The following is a 14,263-nucleotide window of genomic DNA, read 5'->3' as shown; positions in this document are numbered from 1 at the left end:
GCGGCAGATCCAGGTGTTTCGAATTACGGATCGGATAAGTGTCATTCAGGTAAAGAACTAGATTGGATAATCACATTAGAGATCGGAAAATAATCAATGCAATAATAATAAGATGATAATCGACAAAATAAAGTCTTTATTTTCAAAAGATCGGATTACATCATTTGGGCGATCTCTAGGGATCGGATTACACTAAAATTGGATTACATCATTTCTGTGATCTCTAGAGATCGGATTACATTGAAAACAAAATACATCATTTGGGCGATCTCTAGGGACCGGAATGTCACATTGTGATTGATCTAAAGGGGTGTCACCGACCAGAACCGAGGCGCTGTCGGAACACCCAATGTGGAGGAAAGCCGCTGTCGAAACACCCAATGTGGTGAGAAACCGAATAAACTTGGAAGAGCAACCGTCAAGGGTCGGCGGAACATCAGCAATTTGCTCGGCCAAAATCGGTTCGCCGATTATGCCAGTTGAACGACTCGAGATCGGCTGTCGAGGTTCGCAATCGGTCGGTTAATTGATTGATTCTCTCACCATCATCGAGATAAGGTCATCACGATTATTCGATCACCGGGTCATGAGTTTTGATCGGGAATAAAAAGGTCCATCGAAAAGATCAAAAACCACAATCTGCGGAACAAGCTGCCGAGCAGCTAGGAATAACTAGAATAGGAAAGTAAAGAAGAAAAGAGGAAAATCAGATGGAGAAAGTTTTTGGGTCAGGGGGTATATATAGGGGGAAATCAAGCATTTATTGCTAAGCAGAAAACGAAGCGGACGCTTCGGGAATCAAGGGGAATTAATGCTTTGACTAGACCGGGCCTGGTTAAGGGAAGTATTGGAATAATAGAGATCGGAAGAGGGGAGATCGGTATGAAAGATCGGAGAAGGACCATGTTAAGAAGATCAAAAAGGAAGAGAGAGCAGAAAACAAAAGGGCGCCTACTGCCGTCACCATAATCAGAGCCGAGGTAGTTAAAGCATTGCCAGGTAAAATCTCAACCGCACGCCCTAGAATCGCCCACATTTCTGACATGCGTACGTCAGGACGGCGCTATACATCCTAATCTCCACTGTTGATCCAACTTGTAAGGACGAGCCCAGAGCCCTTGGATCAAAGAAGAAGACGACAAAACCAGCGTCTTTCATTCCTAGCCCTTGGATCGCCCCGGACAAGAGAATTTGGGGCCGTCAGATTAGAGGAGGAAGAAGACAAATATTCTGAAGTGGATCTCGGCCGTCTGTTCTGATTCTCTTTAATTCTTGAGCTTAGGATTATGTCCCTTGAAATCTTGACCCTCCATCTCCCTTAAGATAGATCTTGACCCTTCAAGGGGAACACCCGGTCCCTATAAATACCTGCATGAAAAACTGTTTAAGGGAGGAAAAATAGAAAAAAGGCAGTGACCATAGTGAAAGAACTCTGAAACTTAATTCAGTTCGTTACTCTGCTATTGTAGCTTTCATAAGAAAAACTTTGGAAACCAGTTTTCTGAAGTGTTTTCTTGCAAAGGGATTTTTGAATACTGAAATTCTTCATTTTCAGTCCGTTCATTATCCTGTGACACTCTCACCTTTTGTCTTTGTTATCTTCTATTTCCAATTCATATTGTCCAAGCTCAACTTCATTCAAGCTTGGTTATTTTGACCTATTTACATTTTAACAAAGAATCCTTCATTCCGAGGCGAACCTTAGTCCTCCAGCTATCAACTGCTGATCTGTTACATTCAGTGATTCCATAGTTAGTTTAGTAGATTCGACTCCCTACAGGTGAGTGCTATATCGTTATTTTATCAAATGTTCTTCTTTATTCACGTATTTCATTTATTCTTTTTCTGTTTGTAATTTTCACCAAGTTTATACTATATTTTAAACACGGAGACGGTCATTCTCGAGTTTACTTCTTTGTTAATCAGTCTATTCTTTGATTAATCTTCATTACTTCTTAGCACAGGAGTTCTGATCCCGAATAGCGTAGAAGTAATTAAACAAAATGTAGGTAACGGCAACTTAAAAGTCCTTTTATAATGATAAAAGGTCTAAATAATAAGACAGGGAAATGGTGAAGCCGAATCACTAGGAAAATCCAATAGGTCATTAGGCAAGACGTCATAAGACAAAATGAAACCAAACCTTGGATAACTAAATAGAATAGATCGGGCATTAATAGGTATTGGTAAGGTGACCACATGGGAGGTCGGTAAATTCAGTCTAGTATCCCCCGTCTAATCACAAGGTATCAATTAGTTAAAAGAAGCCTTATCCCCAGCACCTTTGAATGCCAGAATCCTTAGCTTTAGGCTCTTAGGACATGTAGCTGAAATTAAAATTCGGGAGATCGGAAAAGTCCCTTTCAGGCTCCTGTTAATTCAAAAGAGATCGGAGGAGAGTTCTTATCCGATTCTCAGCTCAAAATTTTAATAAGTACTTAAAAGAGATCGGAGGAGAGTTCTTATCCGTTTCTCGATCTGAAATTTCCATAAACATTTAAAAGGAGATCGGAGGAGAGTTCTTATCCGATCTTCGAGCTAAAATTTTAATAAATACTTGAAAGAGATTGGAGGAGAGTTCTTATCCGATTCTCAATCCTAAATTTTAAATACTTCAAAAGAGATCGGAGGAGGGTTCTTATCCGATCTCCACTCAGAATTTTAATAAATATTTAAAAGAGATCGGAGGAGAGTTCTTATCCGATTCTCACGCCAAATTTTAACCTGTACGCAAAATAATCCCAAAACCAAAAATGACATGCGACGTCAATTCACTGAGGTTGTCTCATTTATTTATGTATCTGGGTAATCCGAATTTAGTGAAAAATCAAATATTCCTTTTGTTAAAAAGGATTAACATTTCCATTCAAGCCCTCCTAACTAATTTATAAAAATGCAAAGTTAAATCTACTTACCCTTATTAAGGGACGAGGTGGGATGCCTAACATCTTCCCCACTCGTTTACGGACCCCGAACTTAGAATCTCTGTTTTGAAGTGGTTTTATTGCAATTTGTCTTCACAAATGGTTTTCTTTAGTTTTCCTCAAAACTAAGGTGGCGACTCCTCATTCTTTTCCACTTCGGTGAGGGTTCATTCAGGCGACCGCAAAATCCCTTGCGACAATCATGTTTCGACTATTTGACACTTGATGGCAGATTCTTACATGGACCAATAGCTTTACTTTCAGGCCTAAAGCCTCACCCCTTGAACTTGGTTCTCCATTTCTTTGTTGTGGCAGTTTATCGTGTTGGACGCTTATTACTTCCATTTCCTTCGCCTAAATGCAGGTGAATTGGGGCTAGATTAATTTTAGGGTGTCTTCCTTACTCTTCATTTATGACTTCATATTTTTGGTTACTTTTCTCCACAGAATTCTTCATTTGGATGAAAATTGTATGTAACACAGTGTTTAGTTACCTTTTTTTAAGGGTGCATCACGCATAATTTCTCCTATCATAAAAGCATAGGGATTTAGAAAAATGTTTTTTCCTGCAACACTGCCAGCTTACTTTAGAGTTCTCCCTGTGGATTAGGAATGTGGGAATGATAACATTTTGCAGCATTAGGAATGGGTAATTGTGGAAATGGACCAAGCTATTCTTTATAAAAGTAGTATTTCCCCTCCAAGCAAATTATATTTCTTTTACATTCAGAGAAGAAAGAAGAAGCCTAATACAAACTGTTGGGATGGTCAAGAATGCTTCTTCATTTTCTCTTTTCTTCTCTCTGTCCTCCAATATTGAGAGAATTTAGTTCAACTGTAACATGAGGCAGCAAGTTATTGGTAGCATAATTTAATTTCGTATTTATGTTAGAACTTATTTTAAATCGTGAATTAGCATTTTGCAAACTTTTACAAAGTAGTTATACAAAAGATTACATTGTGTTTATTCCTTGACGAAGATTAAAGGTTCTCATCTTTTCTGAAAGTTGAATGACTTGATGGAGAAGGCAAAGACGAACCCGAAGAGCATAGCGATCCCAACATGTACCATCGCGACAACTCCAATAAAATCATGTCGAAACCCAAAATAACTCCTTAAGAAATGTTCCACTGTCTCACCAGTGTCTAATGCCTCCTTCACATCTCCATATTGTGAAGCAACTAATCCATAAAATGTCCAAGAAACAGGGCACGTCCAGTAGCACCATCTCCACCACACAGGAATTCTCTATCATATTTAATCCCGTATTAAATTTAATCATGGCACCTTTTGATGATTACTTGAAAATAAAAGGCATGAAGAAGCTAGTTACCTTTCGAGGAATGATAAATCCTGATGTAATGTTCCAAATTAAATAGAAGACAGTGGAAACTATAGAAGCAATGTTTTGGTTAGGTGTAGCAGCCACAGTCATCATCCCATACAAAGTGAAGTATAAGAAGCTGAAATACATGAATAAAATATACCAAAAGAACTTGCTAACTGTCCATTCAAACCCGATCATGGCATACACTATTGCTACATACATTATAGTCTGAAATAAAATATATGGGAGTTCAATCACAACCTGCAAAGCAAACAATGATTAGGTTCTGTAATAATTTAAAGACTGAAAGAAGTAACAGAGTATGCAATGGATTTAATTACCTGTCCAAAAGCATATGGCAATGCAGAATACATTGCAGCTGCTCTTTCTCTATAAAATACTGTTCTCTCAATAGCCACAACCGGCTGCACTGATGAAGCATTCATAAATCCTAAGAAGAAAACAGCAGCATATATGGAACCCATTGCATTTAAGATATCTTGTTGCTTGCTTCTGCAATTTAAAGGTATTTCACTCAAGTTAGAGAGGAAGCAAGGGAAGGTTTGTGCCTTTGTTAGAAAGTATTCTCGCATTTTTCTGTACCTTTTGGAGCCCAAATTCCAGAATATTGTTCCTATCATTAAAGCCGTGAGTGTTGTGCTTAAAAGTCTCACTGCAGAGTAAGGTGGGTTTCGCCAATATGACCAATGCTGCTTCCAAAGACAAGCCATACATTGTGTAAAGAAGGACTTTGAGTATTGAGTTGGGAAATACAGATCTTTTGAAGCTGGCGGAGGTTTGCTTAATTCCTTGATCAAGGCTTTGTTTCTCCTAAAATTTTTGAAACGCATTTAATGTCAATATCTGTATAAAATCAATCAAATCTATAATTTTAAAATGTTAAGATCAACTGACCTGTATAGTTCTGAGTTCTTGTATATATCAGTGAAGTTAACCCCAAGAGCTGCTTCCTGTGCTGCTGTAGTAACTTCCAACATCCAGGTTGCTGGATTATAACCATCCTTAATTCTGGGAACTCCTTCAATTTCCTACATAAAAAAATTTGAGTTCTTATGTCATAAATTTAGTAGCAAATAGGGAAGAATAGAATGATTCTAGTACCAAGCATTTGTTAGCTCCTAACCTCAAAATATCTGATCAGGTGATAGGAATGTCGTCCAACTGGACCGACATAAATTTCTTGGCCTCCCCTTTTCAGCAAAAATAACTGTAATGTGACAATGAAATAATTAGAACTTGTACATAGCAGAAAATTTAACCAAGAAAAGTGTCTCACCTCATCAAAAGCATCAAAAAATATCAATGCTTGGCTGGTGTATTGTACACACCACAGTTCGCCCTGTGTCTACACTATTCCTCACTGTTCTCATAACTATGGCTGCTGCCCTGGCGTCAAGGCCAGACGTGGGCTCATCCATGAAAATGATTGATGGGTTAGCTACAAGCTCAACTGCAATTGTCATCCTTTTGCGCTGTTCAATAGAAAGGCCATTCACACCAGGCAATCCTACAAGTGCTTCTCTTAAAGAAGTCAGTTCCACAAGCTCCATTACTTCCTCAATGAACAGCTAAAAGCCATCAATTAAATTTCCAGTCAGAAGCCTGATGCATAAATAGAAAATGCTCTTCTTGCGTTCTGATTTCTATCTAACTTTTGCTATTTGGGTTCAATACAATGTCAGTACTTATATCTCCAACAAAAAAAGACAGAAAACTGAATAAAATGTAAATGTACCTTTTTTTTATTAGAATCAACCTCAATTGGTAGTCGAAGCCATGCAGAATAAAGTAATGATTCATAGACTGTAACATGAGGGGAATGGATGTCAGTTTGCTCACAGTATCCTGATATCCGAGCAAAAGTTTCTTTTCTCTTTGGGTATCCGGATATTGTGATGTTTCCCTCAATGTAACCTCCAGTTTTTCTTCCAGCCAATACATCCATTAGAGTGGTCTTTCCAGCACCACTAGAACCCATTAGGGCTGTCAGGACTCCTGGCCTGAAAGCACCACTTATACCCTTCAAAAGTTCTAGACGATCTGCAGTAATACCTTGAGCTTTCATTTCCTGCAAGTATGTGATGTAAAAATTCAGGATTCTAATCCTAAAACATTGCTGCTTCTTAAAAAAAGCTTTAAGGTACCTGTGGCATGTCTACAGCATATCTGATTTCATCGAAAGTGATGGAAAGGGATTGAAATGGGAGAACCATTCCCTGCTTCGTGTCCGGGTTTGCATCGCTAAAGTTTCTCACCCTAACAGATGGCATCCTAGATGAGGAATTCCTATTGCTTGCACTCCCAATTTCTGTGAACTCCCTAGTATTGTTTGCATTTTTCTCAGCAAAGGCCTCTTCTGAAAGTATTGCTTGAGGCTTCTCAAATGCTGCAATCAGATTGACTGATCAGAATGTCAGCCCTATGTCTCGGAACTGAAAATGTAAATGGAAATACTCACGATTGAATAGAAAGATATATGCGATCAGAGCTCCAACAGCAATCCAGTACCAGTAAGCTTCATGGAATATTCCACGAGATTTCAAGACCATAACTCCTAATGTCTCTGTTGAATTAGCAGGAAACTGCAAAAGCAGAATTTCCACATAACAGTTAGCATTGCTGACCAAGTAATTTTTTTTCCTGTATTTGCCTGCCCAAAGTTTAAAAAAATGAAGCCTACATGATTCCAACTCTTCCCCAGAAATTCATTCACAGCAATTCCATTCTGCGCATACATCATTGGTGACAACCAATAACCCCATATCCACCATTTCTTCACATCATCTGAAGCAATATTGGGTTTTCATCACCATCTGAATTTAAATTACATCACCAATGAAAAAATGAAAATATGTTTTAATGAACAAATATATCTCACCTCGTGATAGGACAAATCCACCTAGAACCAATGTTGCAAGTAATGATAACGTTGCAATTGTGTTAGCTACAATCATATTTCTCCCTAGTGCTGCCATTAGTCGAAACAGTGAGGATGCCATCTGCTGAGTAATTAGGAGCATCAGGTACTGCTTGAAAAACCTGCCATTAAGAAATTTAAGAAAATCTGGAAACTTAAGTATACACAGGAACAAACTCATTGAGAGTTACTGGTTTTGCACCTTTCGAAGTTAGGATCAAAGCCTATAACATAATATGTCAAAATCACCCATATGGAAACTTCTAACAAGTTGATTGGAATCTTCAGAATCCATGTGGGCAAAGCATATGCCCATGAAGGATAAAAGAGTAGGTCTCTTTGTTTGTAAAAAACAGGAAGTTTCATGACAGTCATTGCAAGCTCTGAAAGTCCATTGAACATAATTGTTACGACTGCATAGTAAAGGGCACCAAAATAAGCTCCACCATCTGTTACTGTGTTTCGATGCATCTCGGTTCTCAGAAATATTGTCATTCCAAAGAAAGCCATTAGAATAAGCTGAAAATGAAAGCACAATTAAGCCCTATAACATAAATGATGAAATTAATATTTCCAACCACTTAGAAATAAGATATCTATTATTTCATAAGTTTAAGAAACAGTACTACTTTTACATTAGGAAAAAAAGGGTGAAATAGAAAGGAACAATAAAGGTAAACACCATAAAACTCACTTTGAACATATTGAAGATGTAAGCAAACGAGTTCCTCTTCATGAGCAAAATTTCTCTTGAAACACAAGCTTTCAATATCTCCCTCTTGCTAACACCATACTTCTTAGTTTTTAGAGCAGCAGGGTGTGATTTGGACTTGTCAAATGCTATAGCAAGTTCATCACGAAGCTTTTGCCCAATGTGAAATGATCGAAACGCTTCTGCAAATTCCTCCACAGAAACATAGTTGTAAGGCTCGTCAGTACATGCCCAATACTGTTCTTGATCTTTCCTTGATGTTACCTGTTGCATCCCAAATGGAAAAATTCACAAACGAGTTCAACAATGTATACAAAACACATCGTACTTTTCAGAATTACTTCTTGTAAGAAGTCAGCAACTCCTTTCCTCTCAGGGCATTTGAAGCCCATGTGTTCAAAAAACCCGAGCACATTTTCGCGTGGACCTTGATACACGATTTGTCCTTCTGACAGAAGAATTATGTCATCAAAAAGTTCGTATGTTTCTGGTGCTGGCTGGAGAAGAGAGATAACAGCAGTTTCATTGAGAATGTGAATTGATTGTCTGAGTGAGTTCACAATTTGGAAAGTTGTTGAGCTGTCCAAACCAGTTGATATCTCATCCATGAAGAGTGCTCTTGCTGGTCCTACCAGCATCTCCCCTGCATTGTGTAGACCAGAAGATACTAAGATAAATGGTTGCAATTTGTCAATAGTGCCATAACTTTCATTACCTGTTGTTACTCGCTTCTTTTGTCCACCAGAAATGCCTGGTATCATTTCATCACCCACCATGGTTTCAGCACATGCTTCAAGTCCCAAAATCTGTATAGACTTATATGCAGAAATATTAATTATATAGATATCCCACGAAGTACCTTTTTTCCTGAAAATCACAAGCCTAATTGGACTTTAAGTTGTTACCTTGAGAATATAATCTGTAACTATATTGGTTTCTTGCCCTTCTAGTGCAGTTGCCTATGGAATCACAAATATTATAGCATATTTTAAATGGTAAAAAAATATTTTTTAAAAAACACTATTCATGATGTAATAGAAGACTTTTGGAGTGTTTCGGATATCAAAATTACACATAAAATTCACACATAACAACTTATTGTTGATTTCTCTCTCACCTTCATGAAGATATCAATATCAGGATCTGGTTTTATATTTGCTGCCTTCTCCCTTCTTGATAATTCTGCCAAAATCTCTGCATGATTTCACAATTTGATGAAATTAATTGAAGCCTTTATAATTTCTCCACTGAAGACTTAACAGAAACAATAGTATGTTGCATACCATAACGGGTTCCAACCCCTTGACATCTTGCAGAGAAAGAGAGAGTCTCTTTAACAGTCATTTCTCCTATATGGAGATCATATTGACTTATATAAGCTGATGTTCTTTGGGGTATAAACTCTTCCATCCCATGTCCATTGTAGTTGACTCGTCCTGAAAACTGAAATTTCACAAACAAAAATGTTATATCGTAAGGCTAAACAATTTCCTGGAGAACCCATTTAATATCTTGTAATCCTGTCCGCTTACTTTCAGATCTTTACTAAGTTTTCCAGCCAAAGCCAAAAGTAATGTGGTTTTGCCTGAGCTTGGGGGGCCTAACAGTAGTGTCATTCTGCAAAAGTTGGAAATTAACCGACTGAAAAAGGTCTCTGAAGAATTTGATATCTAATTAACACTGTTTTCTACTAACCTTCTGGGCTTGATGATTCCACTAACATCATGGAGGATTTTTAATGGTTTCTTTCTACTTGGAAGAATATGAAGAAAATTCAAGAATCCCTTTGGAAAGAGCCAGTATACACGGTGAATAAATTGAATTCAGATTGGGAAACTGGGTATGAAAATTATCTAGATATTTAAATATGATGATCCTGGAGTTGTTGTACCTCGAACATATTAGCAGAGAAGTTGAACATAGTAGGTAATCCCCTGCTTCCAACATATGCTTGTGCTTCAACACTTAAATGCTCGAACCGGACTTCAATAGTTGGCATGTCAAGTCCTACTCTGCAATGTAAATTTTGACAAGAAATTGAAAAAATAAATAAATAAGTAAATAAAAAGCATATAAGCCATTAGGGTGTCCGATTCTAGTTCTGGTTCAGTTCTGTTCAAGAATCGGAGCTGAATTGAAATTTCAGTAAAGTTTTAATTCGGTATTTTGATATTTCAGTTTTAATTTGATTGAGTTCTTAATTTTTTTACTCCGATTTAAGTTTTGATATGCAACTTTTTCCATAAAAATTCATATTTAAATTAGTATTTAAATGTTAAAGTTGATTATTAATACATAATATATCATATAATATATATTTTAATTATTTTTAAATTATATAATATTGAATTATAAAAGTTCGCATATAATTTAAAATTAAGCATATTATATAATATTTAAGAATAATACTTAGTTGTTTTTATCTATAATAATATAGTAGTGTAGATTAGGGGAGAGCATTCGGTCGGTTCGGTTCTAAACCGAACCGAATACGAAAAAAAAAATTGAATCACTTAAAAATATAAACCGAACTAAATCAATCACCTAAGGATAATCGAACCGAACCAAACCGAAAAATAATGGTTCGGTTCCATTGCATAAAACCGAAAATATTGAAATTTTTATTCTTTGAGCTGAGCTTATGCATCTTGGGCCTTGAGGTTTATGCATCTTGAGCTGAAAAATTATTTGACCCATTTTATTATTTGGTTTAATCAGTTTTAACTGATAAAAAACGGAACCGAACAAAAAATCGAACATATTAAAATTTTCAAACCAAACCAAACCGATTAAACTAAAAAACCAAACTGATTGAATCGAAATAGCTCGGTTCAGTTTGATTTTTCAGTTCACACCGAAAACTGTATAGGCCAATGCAAATACCTACTATTTACTAATTATATAATACTTAACTATAAGATATATATATATATATATATATATATATATATATATATATATATATATATATATATATAAATATATATAATACATATTAAAAAAATATAGTATGAAATCAGTTTTTGATTTAGTTTGGTATGAGTTCAATTTAATTTTTAATAAAAAATTAAAATTAAGTTAAATTAAATTATTAAAATAAGATTTATAATTTTTTTAATTTTTAATAAAGAATCAAAACTGAATCAAATCAAATCATTGAAATAGTTGTTCAATTTGATTCAAGACTCCGGATAATCCCTTAAACCGAAAAAACGGAACTTCAAATGGACAGATGAATATACCTTTCAATCCGGTCCTTAAGCTTCAATAAGAATTTCTCATTATCTTCTTCTGTATTCTTTACCAGCCTTTCCAGCAGACTCTTTTTCTCTGCAAATCCAAGGTTCTTTACATCAATCTCTCTGGATTGGCCTTCTTCTTCAGTGAGTATACCCTTTCTTACACGTGAATAAGTTGGCAGCTTCTCCAAAGCAGCCCATCTGAGAGCTGCTTCATCATCATCATCATCTTGATTACGAGAAGAGTTGGAGAAAGCTTCCATGGAAGTATTCCTCCACATGCTAAAACTGCTTGTACGTCCACTACCAGTCTCCATTTTCACTGCCCAATCCTTCAGCCTTTATCAAAAGGATTTATGAAGGAGGTTTGGATCAAAGCCTGCGGGGTGTCTTTATATAGCAATACCCTTAAAAACAAATTAAAATTTTCAATTATGATAGCCTAATTAATCTTTCTCAAATGGTAAGGTCTCGAATTAAAGTCTCATTGTTATGAGATGGCCTTCAATTCGAGTCTCGTTATTTCTATTATGGGATTATTCACTTTATATAGAAAAAGGAAGAATCTTACACTGTATAGTCGATCTATCATGTTATCATTCAATTTCAAAATAAAAAATAAAGTTTTCAAAAAAAATCCAACCTTGTTAATAAAGAGTTTGGTTTATTTTATATATATATATATATATTTATATATATATATATATATATATATATATATATATATATATATATATATATATATATCACATTGTCTACACCCATTTGTTAGTACTGGTGATTTAACATTCTTTATATACCATTTTAAAAATATATATTTATATTAATTAATTGATAAATTTTAAAAATGATGGAAATTTTTCTTCATAGTAAATGTAATTATGCAACAAAACTAAAAAAATAAAATAAAGATCTAAATTAAAAAAAGCTATACAGACAATAAAAAACACTTTAATTTATTTTAATTTTATATATTTAACAAAACAATATGCATTATTATTTACAGATAATATCTTTAATTTTGTTATTTTAAATATTTGTCGTATTAGGTATAATATTTTTTTTCTTAATTTTTTTATTATTCATAATTTTTAAAAAAATAATTAATCTTGACAGTAAAAAAATTGAAAATTTTCAACTTTTTACTATTGTAGTTAATTTTTTTAATATTGATAATTTTATATTTATTTTATATATTTATATTTTTAGTTAGTGGTGAAATTTAAAATAGATTAATGGTCAAAATTATAATATGTCAATTAATCGAGAGAAAAACTATCAGTTAAAAAACAGCGCGCTTTATTTTATTTAAATCAATTTTAATTATGAATTAAAAAAAAATTCTTGCACCAAGCTAAAATTTAAAAACAAAATAATGATAAAAAAGAATTAGTTATCATTGTAAAAATTTTAAAAATAATAATTTTTTACGATTAAACCTTTAAATTGTATAATATTATTTATTATTAATAAAATTATTTATCAGTTAAGATATTTATAAGTATTTTTTAAAATAAGAATTATAATAAAATTAAAATTTTAATATATTAATTATTATTTATTATAAAAAATTATAAAGAATTATAATAAAATCTCATGAGAACTTTAAAGTTAAACATGCTTGGACGCGAACAATATCAAAATGAGTGACCTATTGAAAAGTTTTTATATTTCACTCTCATAAAAAATATAGAACTAGTCTTAAACAGAGTTAAATAGCAAAAAAAATCTATATACCTAACCCAGCAAATTTAAGATAAATGCTTGATTTTTATTTAAACGTTCAAAATTCAAATCGAACCTAATTATCAGGCAAAATCATTGATTTTGGCCTAGCTTCAAGCTCAACCCAAACCATTGCCGAAATTACACACGATCCGTAAAATTAATTCAATTTTTTTTTTATGACTTGATGATTTCTCCGATGAATTCATAACTCAAAATTAATCGAACCCCACTGAAAAAAATCCAAAGTAATTGGTAGTCCGAAGTAATCCCAAGCTGCCTTGCAATTTTTTTTTTTTTTTTTTGGTTATATAGTTTGTATTAATTACTTATATAACCAATAAAATAATTCATTATTCCATCAAAATCTTTAAAATATTATTATAAATCATATATTTAGACGTATTGTTTAGACAATAATTGTACTTATCATACTTTTTATTGGCATTTAGATTAATAACTATTATATTTATCATTTTTACAATTGACATATAATATATTAAAAATTTAGTGTATTTATTAGTTTATTTACTTGTAAAATTAGTGTTGATATTACCAATTTCAGTTGCAAGTATTAAAAGGTATTTTTTTGCAATCAAAATTAAGAATACTTAATTGACGAATGATTCTTTGATTTTATATATATCGAAAGATGTCTTTAATAACATTAATAAAGAAGCGATAAAAAATGCTTAAAAAAATAAAAATTCATTGAGAAAAATTATAAATGTAAGATTGTAGGCAAATTTTATTATTTATTAAATTATTTTTCTTTTCTATTTCATATTGTTACATATTGAAAATTTTACATACATTATTATTTTGTCTTCCAATAGATAGTTTATTATTATAAACAATATATTTTTTTAAATTAAATAAAATAAATTTTTTTTTAACCCCACTTGCTCAATTTCTTGACTTCACCTCTGCCTACACAGTACTTAACTGGATTTTTCTTGTTTAAACCTTATCTATCATATATTTAAAATACAAAATATATAATAAACATCATCTATTAAATATATGGGCCTCATATATTTATATTTTAAATCTATAATAGGTTAAATTTAGACAAAAATTTTCCATACTTTATCCAATGCATGTGCAACTCGATTGCCGTCCCTTCCTTGCAGAGAAGAGACCAAACACAAGAACACAATCCATCAATCTATTTGAGTTCTAAGACAGAAATAGTTATGAAGGTAAGACCTACTTTCAAGCTATGCTAGCTCATGGCATGCACATGCACCTGGTAAACAATTTATCATCAAAACTCCAAGAAGAGAGATAGGGACCAGAAATTCAAAGAAAAGCATAAAATGCAACCAAACATTTCATCTTCCCTCAAGTTCAGGGTATATATATATATATATATATATATATAGGTCTCTTAGGCT

The 14,263-nt window shown here is 33.5% G+C and overlaps 1 pseudogene; it reads right to left on the bottom strand.

Moving 5' to 3' along the window:
* Window positions 1-3,587: 3,587 nt before the first annotated feature.
* LOC110641303 (pleiotropic drug resistance protein 1-like) lies at window positions 3,588-9,946 on the bottom strand (annotated as a pseudogene).
* Window positions 9,947-14,263: the final 4,317 nt, after the last annotated feature.

Source organism: Hevea brasiliensis, chromosome 14, assembly GCF_030052815.1.
Source record: "Hevea brasiliensis isolate MT/VB/25A 57/8 chromosome 14, ASM3005281v1, whole genome shotgun sequence".
Lineage (NCBI taxonomy): Eukaryota > Viridiplantae > Streptophyta > Magnoliopsida > Malpighiales > Euphorbiaceae > Hevea > Hevea brasiliensis.
This window is presented reverse-complemented; position numbering and strand designations above follow the sequence as displayed.